Genomic DNA, 15,126 nt, shown 5'->3' on the forward strand with positions numbered 1-15,126 from the left:
GAAAAAGTAGACGTTAATATTTATACATTTAACCCCGTGGAGCTAGTCTTAGGCACTCAGAAGGAGAGTTGCTATTATCCTTGTATTTTAGGTTTTCAGGGAGGGGGGGGGATTTACTATGTAGTCATAGTGCAGAGAGAAAAATAAAAATATATAGAAACACAGAATTAGCAGATACCTGAAGATATGCTTAACACAGCTTGTACCCCTTCTCCCTTCCCCCCTACACCTTTGTTCTATGTGTTCAGGCTCCTCAAAGTCACTTAAAAGTGTTTAAAGACAGTTTAAGTCAACCAGTGTTTAGGGGAGTTGATCAATAGTTATGACCAATAAGGAAACGTACCCCCTTTGTAGCTGTTAATTACTGCAGTAAATATAAACTTTAAAGTTTAGCTTAGTGCTAATTAACTATTACCAAGTGTGAAATTTCCTTTTTGCATATACATGGCACAGAGACACAATTAAAGGAAAAAAAAAAGAAAAAACAATCTCAGTAGCCTAAGTAACAATGTAACAAATATATAAATTTGAACAAAGCTGGGAATGTCAGTTTTGTTACTACTTAATTAGGATAAGCATATAGTAAAAATAAGGTAGGTCAGTTAGGAATAGCCATTTTATAGCTATTTTAGCAGAAAAGAGTCCTTGAAAGCAGAAATAGCCAAGTTCCTATATTCTTGAAAAGAGTACTACGGCTAAGAATTTCAAAGTAATATATGTCTTTTTTTCAAGGTTTATTAATTCAGTGTAGTCTTTTAGCCTTTACTTATGCAGTCGAAGTACCAAGCAAGGGTTTTTTCTTTTAATATCCCCAAGTAGATGAAAACACTGTCCTGAGTTAATTTTCCGTGTACCTACAGCCCAGTCACATTTTTAATTCCAAACTTCTGCTATGCGGCTCCTCCCGAGAAAGTAACTTGGCGTTTTATCAAAAAGATTTCAAGAAGGAGAAAAATTGAACCACTCACCCCAGCTCGCGCTGCCTGCCCGCCCGCCGAGATCGCCGACAGCTTCCAACTCCCTGTGGGAAGCTCAAGCTGCAGAGGTCGCCTTCCGGACCTCCCGTTTTACTGCTCCGTCCGAGAATCCAACCTCAGCTCCCCTCACGCAGCAGCGGTGGGAGGGGAGAGAGGAGCGCCACACCAAGCACCAGCGTAATGGGTAGATCAGCCTCCACACCCGGTCTCCGACACAAGACCAAGCCCGGCTCCCTCCCACGCAGCACCGGTGGGGGAGGGGGCAGGAACACCCAACCGACGGGTGAGAAATCCTCAGCAAGACAACAGGTAAGGCTGTGAGATTACGGTGCAGTCTTAGGTCCTGAAGTTAGCCTGGCGGGAGCGGGCAGGCAGGGGGGGGGGAAAGAATTAGTGTCAGGTAATGGTACGCAGGACTCCACCAGGGGAGAACAAATAACTTAGGGCTGGGAGAAAATGGTGTGCCCCACACCTGTTTTGGGCCAGGTGAGACAGGTAAATTAGTTATAGTAAGTGAGATAGGTCAGATTAACTGGCAAGACATGCACCAGTGAGTTGGCAGTCCACTGGTAAGGTTCCAGAGCGCTTCCACTGCTTATCCCAAAGAACAGCCCCACAATTGGGGCAAGGCGCGAAGGGATCCACCGCCAAGGACTGTAGGACTGGAGCTGTGAGCTCAGCAACACCTGCCTAGCTCCTCCTCCACCGGAACCGGACCTCTAGAACATGCAATTTTAAGAGACTTTTCAATTGACTTCTATTATCAAATTTACTTTGTTCTCTTGATATCATTTGTTGAAAATCATACATAGGTAGGCTCAGGAGCAGCAATGGACTACTGGGAACTAGCTGGCAATTGCCGGCTACACACATATGCCTCTTGTCATTGACTCACCTGAGATGTTGCTGCTCTAAAGCTGACTATAACTATGCGCTTCATCTCTATGCAAGACTTTAACCATTTTGCTGCTAAACCGATTTTGAGCTTTTTTGCTATCTATTAAACCTATCCAAATTTCAGTGAGTGACCCACACAAACTATATATTGTTTTTTTTCAGCAGACCCAGCAGATTCATAACATGCCATTATTATATTGATAATTTAAGGCATATGAGATAGCTGCGGCAAAAAATGTAAACAAAAAAAAAAAAAGTATAATTTTTTATTAGATTTTGGTAAATAATACCAACTGACCACTGCTGTTACTTTGATCAGCTTACTAAATAGTCATCATGGGTAGTCAAATGTGAAATAGGGGCCCACGCTGGCTTTTCATGGGGTTATCCGTGCTTGGATTTACAGCCCAGGTGCCTGTAGGCACCAAAATATAAAGTGCCACCCACACGCTCCCGGTTCACATGTATGAACCTATAGATACAGCCTAAAACTTTATAGAATTATGATTTATTTATTTTTTACAGCATTTGCTAATTTTGCCACATAAAAGGCAGTCCATGATCTATAACAAAACACTCCAGGCAGTATTTGCCCAGTATGATGAGATTCCAGTCAGAACAGTATTTTTTTAATATAATTTATTCAAGAAAAGTGCAGGTTGTCTAGACTGGGGCTTAATTTAGAAACTTTGCTGACCAAGCCTGCAATGTGCACAATCAACCAAGGGTCAGTTGTTTTTTGTAAAGTGTGTTTATCCTGTGCAACAGCCCTGGCAACTTGCATTTTTGCAATAATATTCATCCCTATGGTATTTTATATGAAAGACTGCCCTCTGACTGTACAATCTGTCATTTTGATTTTGACAGACTCTACTGCTGCAGCTGATACATGCCCACCATGCACTCAGAGCGCTCTGTAATAGCGCACAAATAGTCACTCACTGTCACTCCCCATAAAATAACCAATCCTCACACACTTACTCTCAGGCCGCTATGGCTGCTCTGTCCGCATTCACTGGAGAAACGCATTCATCTTTGTTTAGGGCAAAGTTATCATCTACTATGGTGAGTGAGGGCAGAGCCACAGAGGTGTGCAGAAAACACAATTGGAGCAGAGAGACAGGTGCCCATCTATGGAAGGCGCCTGTAGGCACATGCCTACTCTGCCTAATGGTAAATCCGGCCCTGGGGGTTATATGCAGTAACTGCTGGTTCTGAGCAGAAAATGCTGCCAATCCAATCAATAGCGCTAGTTGCACATCTGAGTTGTGTGATTAGTGCTGCTGGGGAGCAAGATTACCCACTTTTTTGCTATATTGTTTCTAAATATAATTTCAACCAAATAATTGCCCACAGTCACACACTTATTTCACCAAAGTAAATAGCTATTGGCACTTTTGAGTGAAAGTGGTATTTGCCATAGAAGACTTCAAACTGTAGACTGTTCCTCATGCAGAATTCTGCAGGTCATGATCCAAGCATAGCGATAATCACTGGAATGGTAAGCCACAACTACAGTCTATGCTATACTGAACTACATTGGTAGAAATTATTATGAAATTGTTGATGAGGTGGTATTTTACCTAATAATTCAGACAGGTATTTGAGAGGATGCAGAAATAATGCGACATATATGCCTGGAATATATATATATATATATTTTTATTTATATATTTATATTTAAAAGGGGCAGTATACATCTTGTAATTACAAAACAATTGTGCTGCCTTGCTATAGAATAGTATAGACAAGTCTTTCAGTTATCTGATGAAGGCTATTGGGGATAGATACTTAGAGTTATTTATCCTTCAGAAGTCTGCAGTGTGCATTTCCAACTTTTTATTTTTTTAATTTTTAGGACTAAATTTCATGAAAAGAAGGTAAAATAAATAAAGTATATTGGAATGCAAAGTCATTTATATCACATGGCTCTACTGAGGATGTAATTGGATCTGCTAATAATAAGATAAATTCCAACTACAGTACTCAGTATTTGAATTCAAAGGGGCACATTTATCAAGCTCCGTATCGAGCTTGTGGGCCCGTGTTTCTGGCGAGTCTTCAGACTCGCCAGAAACAGCAGTTATGAAGCAGCGGTCACAAAGACCGCTGCTCCATAAGCTGTCCGCCTGCTCTGATGAGGCGGACAGGAATCGCCGGAAATCAACCCGATCGAGTAAGATCGGGTTGATTGACACCCCCCTGCTGGCGGCCGATTGGCCGCGAGTCTGCAGGGGCTGGCGTTGCACCAGCAGCTCTTGTGAGCTGCTGGTGCAATGCTGAATACGGAGAGCGTATTGCTCTCTGCATTCAGCGAGGTCTTGCGGACCTGATCCACCTTGTCAGATCAGGTCCGCAAGACCGTTGATAAATAGGCCCATATAAATTTTATATAATCTAAGTTATTTTGTAGTTTCCTTTTCACAATAATATTATAAGAAAACAATTCTACATCTGTAATCATTTATATTTCTCTTAGATTTCTTGCCTCTGCCAATAAAATGAATATAAGCAAAATACATTAATAAAGTCAATAAGTGGTTTTGAGTACTGCTGTGTTAAGATTATTAATAAATAGGTGCTCTAGCATAGGACCATATGCAGGCTAGTAATAGGATTCAGCTAGAGGGACTAATTTTCCATTCCATGATCTTTAAACTGAAAGGGATAGTAAAGTCCAAATTAAACTTTCATGATTCAGATAGGGCATATCATTTAAACAAATTTCAAATTTACTTTTATCATCAAATTTGCTTTGTTCTCTTGTTATTCTTAGTTGAAAGCTAAACCTAGGTAGCCTCATATGCTAATTTTGAAGCCCTTGAAGGCCGCCTCTTGTCTGAATGCATTTGTCAGTTTTTTTCGCAGCTAGAGGGCGTTAGTTCACGTGTTTCATATAGATAACACTGTGCTCATGCATGTGAAGTTATTTAAGAGTCAGCACTAATTGCCTGAAATGCAAGTCTGTCAAAAGATCTGAGATAAGGAGGCAGTCAGCAGAAGCTTAGATACAAGGTAATTACAGAGGTAAAAAGTATATTTCTATAACAGTGTTGGTTATGCAAAATTGGGGAATGGTAAATATTTTTAAACAATAACATTTTTGGTGTTTACTATCCCTTTGATGGGATAGTAAGAAGCTTGTAATTACAAGACTTCCTGCAGCTTTGCAATAAATTGACATACCATGGGGCCGATTTATTAAAGGGACACTGAACCCAATTTTTTTCTTTCGTGATTCAGATAGAGCATGAAATTTTAAGCAACTTTCTAATTTACTCCTATTATCAAATTTTCTTCATTCTCTTGGTATCTTTAATTGAAATACAAGAATGTAAGTTTAGATGCCAGCCCATTTTTGTGAACAACCTGAGTTGTTCTTGCTGATTGGTGGATAAATTCATCCACCAATAAAAATGTGCTGTCCAGAGTTCTGAATAAAAAAAAACCTTAGATGCTTTCTTTTTCAAATAAAGATAGCAAGAGAACGAAGAACATTTGATAATAGGAGTAAATTAGAATGTTGCTATATGCATGTGCTGTCTGAATAACGAAAGAAAAAATTTGGGTTCAGTGTCCCTTTAAGCTGTCAACCAACTTATTCCGCGCGAGCCTTCAGGAATTAAGAAGCAGCAATCATTAGACCGCTGCTCCTTAACTCGTCCGTCACTTCTGAGGTTGCGGATAGCAATCAGCCCGATAGGATCGGGTTGATTGACACCCCCTGCTAGCGGTCATAAGGCCGTGCATCTGCAGGGGCCAGCATTGCACAAGCATTTCACTAGAAATGCTTGTGAAATTATAAATGCCGACAGCGTATGCTGTCTGCATTTATCGATGTGCACCGGACATGATCCGCTACAGCGAATCATGTCTGCCCGCACAATGATAAATCTATCCCTTGTGTTTTATTTGTATTGCGTTAACACTTTGTTTACTGCAATTGTTTTTCAATAGTGACATTCCACCCACCACTTCCCTTATTTCAAGGAACCACAAATTAATGGATTAACAAGGCATGAAACTGTCATTTTGTTACCAAAACTTCCATAGTTTTGCAGTCCATTATCAGATCAACCACTTAGGGACAGATATGTGTCAGGGTAGGCTTGGGAATAATATAATGTGCACTTCCAGTTCTTAGAACTGGAAAACCCAGACTTAAAGGGATAGTCTACAGGAAAATATCCCATTCTCCAGTTTTGCATAACCAACAATGTTATATTAATATACCTTTTACCTCTGTGATTACCTTTTATCTAAGCCTCTGGAGACTGCCCCTTATCTCAGTGATTTTTAAAAAACTTGCATTTTAGCCAATAAGTGCTGCCTCATGCATAACTCCACGGGAATGGCACAATGTTATCTATATTGCAAACATGAACTAGCAGTGTCTGGCTGTGAAAATCTGATAAAATGCACAGGCTTAAAAACAGGCAGAATTTTTTTTGTAGGAATATGTTTCCCTTTAAAGTAGCAGTAAACAATTTGAGATTGTTCTATGAAATGTTTAATTATACATAGTAAACTACTTTGATTATTAATTTTGACCCCTTTTCCTGTATTTAAATGGATATGAAACCCAAATGTTTTCTTTTGTGATTCATAAAGAGCATAAAATGTTAAATAAAAAAAATCCAATTTACTTCTTTTATCAAATTTGCTTTGTTCCTATGATATTCTTTGTTGTAGAGATACCTAGGTAGCTGTGTGGGAGACTACATGGCAGGAAGTAGTGCTGCCATATAGTGCTCTTGCAAAAGAATAGCATTCATGCAAAACTGTCACCATATAGTGCTCCAGAAATGGGCCGGCTCCTTAGTTAATGTCCCTGCTTTTCAACAAAAGATACCAAAAGAACAAAGTAGAAATACATTAGAAAGTTGTTTAAAATGGAATGCTCTATCTGAATAACAAAATATTATTTGGGTTTCTCCAAATAAAGCAAGTGGAAAACAAAGTGTTAATGCAGTACATAAAAAAAGCACACTCAGCTAAGATTTTAATTTATTGCATGAATGCAGATACCTCTTGTAATTGTATGGTGTTTACTGTGACTTTAATATCCAAGTATAACCTGACTAGCACTAATTAACAGGATTTGCCGCACTTTGCTCATTCAAACCTCTTAATAATTTTCATGGCATTTGAAATTTTATCAAAAAAATGTATTTCCCTATATTAAATAAGCAAACCGCTTTTCCAGCTTGTGGAAGACATCTGAGCTGGTTGTCTGTATCTGCCAGTGAACTTAAGTATGCATTAATAGCCATTGTCCATGTTCTGATTTATAATAATATTTGTCCCACTTCTGATGCCCAAAGCATTTTGAAACATTTTTTTTTTTTTTAAATGTAATTATTTTTTTTTTTTATAAAGAATTTTTATTTCAACTTGCACATAATGACAAACATATTATGCATTTGTAAAATGTTGGTAATTAAAGGATAAAAGTCCAGGGGATGGTGCTTGTTTTGCATTGTTCTTTAATGTCTTGACTGTTTTAGCATATATGATAGACCAAAATATTCAGTATATTGGAAGTCCAATTAGTACTTAAAGGGACATGACACCCACATTTTTTCTTTCATGATTTAGAAAGAGAATGCATTTTTAAACATCTTTCTAATTTACTTCTATTATCTAATTTGTTTTATTCGCTTGATATTCTTTGCTGAAAAGCATATCTAGATATGCTCAGTAGCTGCTGATTGGTTGCTGCACATAGAAGCCTCATGTGATTGGCTCACCCATGTGCATTGCTTTTTCTTCAACTAAGGATATCTAAAAAATGAAGCAAAATAAATAATAGAAGTAAATTGTAATGTGGTTTAAATTTGTATGTTCTATCTGAATCATGAAAGAAAGATTTGGGGTTTAGTGGCCCTTTAAGTCCCTGTTTAGTTGATTCTTAAAAGTACGCCTGAATATGAAATGTAAAGGATTTTTATTGATTTTTGAAATGAAAAATAAACATACAAGAATAACAGAATTTGTTTTAAAGTAGTAATAAAATATAAAGAAAAAGGAGATGTTACAGGAGGATATTTGTCTTTACAGGTCTATAATGCCAATATATGTGATCCCTACACAATACAGGGCTATCTATTAGGCTAACAAAATGCTGATCAGTATATATCTAGGCAAATTATTGAAGGAAGCAGTATTTAAACTATAGACGGAGCCTCAGGCAAGACAGCTACCAACCAGGCCACGGAAACATATTAAGTTTAATGGATTTGATGTAAAAGCTATGTGATTATTTATAAAGATATTAGAGTTAGATAAAAAAGGCACATTCAGCCGTGCATAACAACATTTGATAGCTTTTCTTCCCACTAATAAGTAATTTAACTGTTATAATTTGCAGAAAATTAATGTTTGCATTTTTTACTGCCAAACATTTTCATCACATAAATATAAAGTATGTGTTACTGCCAAACCCTCTCATATAAATACAGGTCATTAGTGATGAGATGTACACTAATACACAGCTATTATCTGAAGTCTCCTTTATTGCAAGTTTATGACTTTAACTCTTTAGGGCGGATTTAATAAGAAGCAGATGCTGCTTAATCCGCACAAAGTTTCCGGCGATCCGGAAACTGAAGTTAAGAAGCAGCGGTCGTAAGACCGCTGCTCCTTAAATTGTTCGCCACGTAAAAGGTTTTTTAGGTGAAGGACTGCAATCTGATCGGGATGATTAACATCGCCTGCAAGCGGCATATTGGCGGTAAATGTGCAAGGGGTGGCATTGCACAAGCATTTCTTGTGAAATGCTTGTGCAATATTAAATGCCGACAGCATATGCAGACAGCATTTAGCGATGCAGGGCGGACATGATTCTCTATAGCGAATCATGCTCGCCCTGGATTTAATTAATTGACTCTTTTAAGTTATTTCTCAATTTATACATTAAAATCCACATATTAGAAAATGGCAGGTTCCACTTCTGGTGGGCGGCGTTCTAAGATGGCCACAATATTATGTTTTTCTCTGTAGGATCTTGTGTTGTACAGCAGTGTGTGGTCTTACTTTGTTCCATCCCTTTTTCTCTTAACAGTATAGCTGTTCGGGAGCTCCGTGAGATCAGGAAAGACACCTCTTGGTTGCCGAGAAGCTAAACGAATTGGACAATACCAGATAGTACTTCGTAAGGAAGGAGGCCTACCATGTTGTATAGAACTTAAATATGATTACAATAGTGTGGGAAGATTTGACTCATGCTATAGTCGCCGCCTGATCAGCTCGGCCCTTGTTGGCATTCAACAAGCTAGAACAAGCCACGCAGAATTTGTTATATCACGTACAAACATTAGTACCGGAATATTCATCAGCATGGCGCCTAGTCACAATAAAGTACCGGTGGTTGGCATGTATTTGCCTTTCCAGATGACTGATGCAATGGAGGGAAAGCCCCTTGAGTTCTTGGATGCTCCCCTGAACTTAAAGTGATTGTAAACTTTAACCTTTTTCTTTACAATATTAGTAATCAGAAAGTAAAACACAAAGACTTTAATTCATGAAAAGCTTTGTAAACGCTTACTTTAAAAAAAAAAAAAATTATTTAATAATTACAATTTCATGTAATGGATAATCTAGTTCTTACTTCAGAGACGATTCAGGTTGTAGCCAATCGCATTGCGCCTTTTTGGCGTCCAGCAAGGAAATAATAACGCCTCTGGCTTTGGACGCCAAAGGGGGGGGCGTTATTGTTTGAAAAGATAGATAACGCCTTTACTACCCATTCACCAGCTTTGCACAACCAACATTGTTATATTAATATACTTTATAACATTCAAACCTCTAAGTTTTTGCATGTTTCTAAGCCACTACAGAAAACCTCTTATCACATGCTTTTTTATTTGCTTTTCAAAACAGGAGACTGCTAGTTCATGTGGGTCATATAGATAACATTGTGCTCACGCCTGTGAAGTTGTGGATGACACTGCACTAATTGGCTAAAATGCAAGTCAACAGATAATAAATAAATAGCCATGTGATAAGGGGGCTGTCAAAAGAGGCTTAGATATAAGGTAATCACAGAGCTTAAAAGTATATTAATATAACCATGTTGGCTGTGTAAAACTGGGGAATGGGTAATAAAGGGATTATATATCTTTTCAAACAATAACAGTTTTGGAGTTGACTGTCCCTTTAAGATTTAATCTTTATGGAATTCATTATATGGGGTTACAGTTTCAATAATCTGGCATTATGTTTATTCTTAATCTGACACATTTTTAGTTGAAAAATGTCTTTATTATTAGGATCCAGGAATTCAATATACAACAGAATATATTTAACCACGGATGTGGCTAAAGATATTCTGTCATAATCAATAACACTTGTACATAAAAAAAGATTCTTATCTCTTCCCGTATTATTACTGAAAAGCAATCCCGTAAAAGGTTCTGCTGCCACCCATCTGTCCATCCTCCCTTTCCCTGAGATCCCTTTTTCTTTATTTAATAAAACCCCAAAACAAGAACAAAACATTGTTCTGGACTCAACCCTTTGTTCCAGAACTAACAAAATTTTCCTGTGGCACTTATTGACTGGCACTACTTCTTTCTCGATTCCTGTCTCGACTCATCTCTCCACCAGAAGCTAAGAAACTATAACCAGTGAGGCCAGACTCTCTGATAAGGGTACTTCTCTGTAAATCATATACCTATTATTCTCACGAGGCTAGGCCCTCCACTCTCTGCTCTATCTCCTTGTTTAATACATTATCCAGTAAAACCAAATGTTTGTGAAGTGTTTTATCTGGTCCCCTATGTGTTGGCCACTATCTCTGACATCACATATATGTGTGTGATCTTATCCAACACCTCTGACCAGTTTGGCGCCCCCACCTTCCAGTGTCTGGCGATGCAGACCCTAGTAGCAGTACGCACTGTCCGTATGAAAGTGTTAATTACTTTATTGTATGGCTTAAGTCTACTGTTAAGAAGCGCGTGAGCCGCCGTCAGGTTCACTGAGTCTCCCAAGACCTCCCCCAAGAGTACCTCCAGCTGTTCCCAAGTAGATCTAATCACTGGGCACTCCCACCACATATGTATGTATGTCCCCCTAGCCCCGCATCCCCTGTAGTAACGATCTGAGCCATCTGTGGTGAAGTGGCTTGTCCTATCTGGGGTGAGATACCACCTAAAGGCTGTTTTAATACAATTTTCCCTGAGGTCGGCACTAATTAACCCTTTAAGGACACAGCTTTCAGTTTGCTCAATTGTTTTATGATGGAAAAATTCCGTCATATGTCCTTAAGAGGTTAATCCCTTGCTCGAGTTGAATAAAATCATATCCCACTGAGACCTCGAGAGTCCAATCCTGACCAATCCTGTGTCCTGCTCCCATTTGGTTACTATAGATGACCGGTTTTGAGTTTTCGCTCCCTGGAGGACCAAGTACAGCGATGAGATCACTTTTTTCGATCTCACTTGGGAAGAACATATACGTTCTAGTGTAGTAGGTGTCTGTGTGGTCCCTGGGAAACAGTATTTCTGTATGGCCAAGGAGATTTGTAAGTAGAGAAACCAGTGTAATTTAAGTGGGTGAACCATGTCCTGGGAATATGTCCGTATGCGGTTACCTTCTAAAAAGTCAGCAACTCCATAGAGTCCCTTATTCTGCCACTTTCCCACCCGCGCACGTAAGTCTGGGTGTAATAGCAAATTTAGTGGCCTGGCCCTGGAATTTCTATGTACCAAAGCTAGAGACCCCATTAACAATTTCCACCCCCTGACTGTGTCTGCCGTGGCCTGAGTCTTGGAGATGTGACCCTCAGTCGTGTGGCCTAGCTCCCATAGTACGTCTGCCGGGTATTCATAACCCCCCAAATCTGCCTCAAGTCTTGTCCACAGAATGTTATGTTCATTCTTACTCAGTAAAGAGTCCTGGGCTAGTCTAGCCACACTGTAGTAGTCTATCAGATTCGGGAGGCCTACCCCTCCCAATTGTCTATGTCTGGTTAGTATATCTGATGCTATCCTACCCCGTCTCTCCCCCCTCAAGTAGTTGTTCAATGAAGTTTGTAACTTCTGAAGCTCAGTCTTCAGTACTGCTATTGGGAGCGCCCTGAACAGATAAAGAAGTCTGGGTAGAATGTTTATTTTAATGCCTGAAAGCCTACCGTACCAGGAGAAATTATATACAATCCATTTCTTCAGATCCCTATTTATAGCGTTACATAGTGGAATGTAGCTCAAACCATACAGGTGCTGATACGAACCCGCTAATTTAATGCCTAGATAGGTAATGGACTTCTTGGCCCAGGTGAACTCAAAATTGGTTTCAATCAGTTTTTTTGTCTGCTGAGGAAGATTTAAGGGCAGCGCTTCGCACTTATCCAGGTTAATATTGAAACCCGAAACAAGAGAAAAGTCCTGCAGAATTTGGTATAAGTTAGGTAGAGATATCAGGGGTCTAGTCAATGTCAACAGAATATCATCTGCAAAAAGTGATAATTTATACTCTGCGTCCCTAACCACCACCCCCCCCCCCCGAGACATCTGGATTATTTCTAATATTTGCCTCTAATGGCTCCATACACAAGGCAAAAAGAATAGGCGAGAGAGGGCAGCCCTGGCGGGTACCATTTAATACTTCTATAGTCTTAGATTGAAATCCTGCTGCCCTAATGACCACCGTTGGTGTGGAGTATAGTCCCCATATTGCCTTCATAAATGGTCCCTAAAAACCCATTTCCCCCAGAACCGCGGTCATATACTTCCAATCTATCCTGTCAAACGCCTTCTCCACATCCAAAGATAGGAGCAGAGAAGGCGTTCCTCTGCCTCTCAGACATTCAATCAGGGACACCGTCCTCCTCACTTTATCTGGTGCTTCTCTGTCTGAAATAAAGTCCACCTGGTCTAGGTGGACCAGTTTTGGAGCTATCCTCTTAAGCCTGTTGGCCAGGATTTTAGTGAGAATTTTAACATCCTGGTTTATCAATGAAATAGGCCTGTAACTTTGGCACCTTTCTGTGTTCTTACCTGTCTTGGGGATCACCACTATTTTGGCGCTAAGCATTTCAGAAGGGATGGCCCTGCCTCGCATAACATCGTTAAAGAAGAGCCATCCTCTTCTTCCGATGTCCTAACACTAAATGAAGGTTCCTTTAAATGACGTCATCCAAGATGGCATCCCTCGAATTCCGATTGGCTGATAGGATTCTATCTGCCAATCGGAATTAAGGTAGGAAAAATCTGATTAGTTGATTTAATCAGCCAATCGGATTGAAGTTCATAGGTATAATGTAGGTGGCGGTGATGTCCGGTCGGTAGATTAGGGGTTAAATAATTTTATTATAGTGTTTGCGATGTGGGGGGGCCTCGGTTTAGGGGTTAATAGGTAGTTTATGGGTGTTAGTGTACTTTGTAGCACTGTAGTTAAGAGCTTTATGTTCCGGTGTTAGCCCATAAAACTCTTAACTACTGACTTTTAAATGCGGTAGGAGTCCTGGAGGTAGAGGCTGTACCGCTCACTTCTTCCAAGACTTGTAATACCAGCGTTAGCCAAATACCATTAAAAAGATAGGATACGCAATTGACATAAGGGGATTTGCGGTATGGAAAAGTCGCGGAAGAAAAGTGAGCGGTAGACCCTTTCCTGCCTGACTCGTAATACCAGCGGGCGTTAAAAAGCAGCGTTAGGACCCCTTAACGCTGCTTTTTAAAGCTAACGCCGAACTCGTAATCTAGCCGTAAGTTTGTTGAGGGCCGCATTTGTCAGCAGCTTCCTAAGGAGGTCGTGAGTAAGAGGGGTATGCTCCACTTTTTCCCGTCATACAGAGTAGTGTAGTAATCTGCAAAAGAATCTGCTATCTCTTGGGGATCAGAAGTGCGAGGGGATAGAAAAGGCACAAATCCTCTCCCTAATTTTATGCGCTAAGTATCTATCCGGTTTGTTTGAGTACACAAAATACTGTGCCCTTAGCCTTTGTATAGCTCTGACCGAATTGGAATCTAAGATTTTCGCTAGTGTGTTTTTAGTTGAAGCAGTTTAAAAGTAGACCCTGACAATGTCTGTTGATGGTTCTTCTCTAATTCCCCAATTTCCCTCTGTAGTGTATCGATTTTCTCTGTGTGTTGTCTGATAAATCTCGATTTTTCTTTAATTAATAAGCCCCTAAGGTATGGTTTGTGTGCCGCCCAGGTGTTAAGGTGGTTAATGGTTGTCTCTGTGTTATGAGACCAGTATTCCTCTATCATCTTAGCAAAGGTCTGTTGGGTCTGGGGGTCCCTAAGAACTGTTGGGTCAAAGGTCCAAGAGCGCTGTCTATTGTAGTTGATTAAACCCATCATCTCTAACAGTATGAGTGAATGATCCGACCACAAACATGGCTGGATACAGGATGACATTATGTTCAGAATTAGTGTCTGGCTCACAAAGATATAGTCCAACCTAGAATATGATCGGTGTGCAAAGGAATAGTATGTATAGTTGCTTGTCCTACCATATTTAGCTTCCCAAGTATCCAGTAAGTGGTGCATAGCTAGGGAATCCCTGATAGACTTTGCCATAGAGTTGTGTCTATGTTGTTTGTTAGTTAATTTTACCGTCTCTGTGGTTCTAAGTGGAAGTAAAGAGATGTTAAAGTCCCCGGCTAATATGATTCTGGACTGGGACCACTGAGTTAGTAGATGTGATATGTGTCTAAAGAATGCCCCCTGTTTCTCATTGGGGGCATACACATTGCATATGGTAACCGGGGTGGATTGAATGGACCCTCTAACTATAAGGAACCTCCCCTCCGGATCCGTGATCACTTCCTGTCTGAAAATGAAGTGATTGGTGAATAAGAATGGAAACACCCACTCTTTTTTGTGTCTGTCACTGAGTGATAGTGTATAGGGAACTGCCTAGACCAGTACCTAGGAATGACTGAACTGGTAAAGTGGGTCTCCTGTAACAAAATTAGGTCCACCCTTGCTCTCGAGTATTGAGTGAGTTCTGTTTTTCTCTTCACATCTGTATTGAGTCCCCTCACATTGTGTGTGACTATTCTAATACACTTATCCATCAATCAGGTCCTATCTATCAGGTTGTCTCCTGTACCCCTATCTCTACTTCTAGTGCAGTGCCTAGTGCCACAGTAACCAAACAATAAAAAACATAATAAACAGTTCAACATTGTATAATTAACATCATAAGTAGACAATGGGCCTAAAGCCCACGTCCCATAAGCAAGCATTTACAAACAATATCCACTTTAACAACCATTGTGCATTTGAATTTTATACAT

At 39.8% G+C, this 15,126-nt stretch overlaps 1 protein-coding gene across 1 annotated transcript in view; it reads left to right on the plus strand.

Annotated features, from left to right (window-relative positions):
• The window catches only part of LOC128661429 (jerky protein homolog), a 77,388-nt gene that overhangs the window by 61,697 nt on the left and 565 nt on the right, over positions 1-15,126 (plus strand).

The sequence above is a fragment of the Bombina bombina genome, chromosome 5 (genome assembly GCF_027579735.1).
Source record: "Bombina bombina isolate aBomBom1 chromosome 5, aBomBom1.pri, whole genome shotgun sequence".
Classification (NCBI taxonomy): domain Eukaryota; kingdom Metazoa; phylum Chordata; class Amphibia; order Anura; family Bombinatoridae; genus Bombina; species Bombina bombina.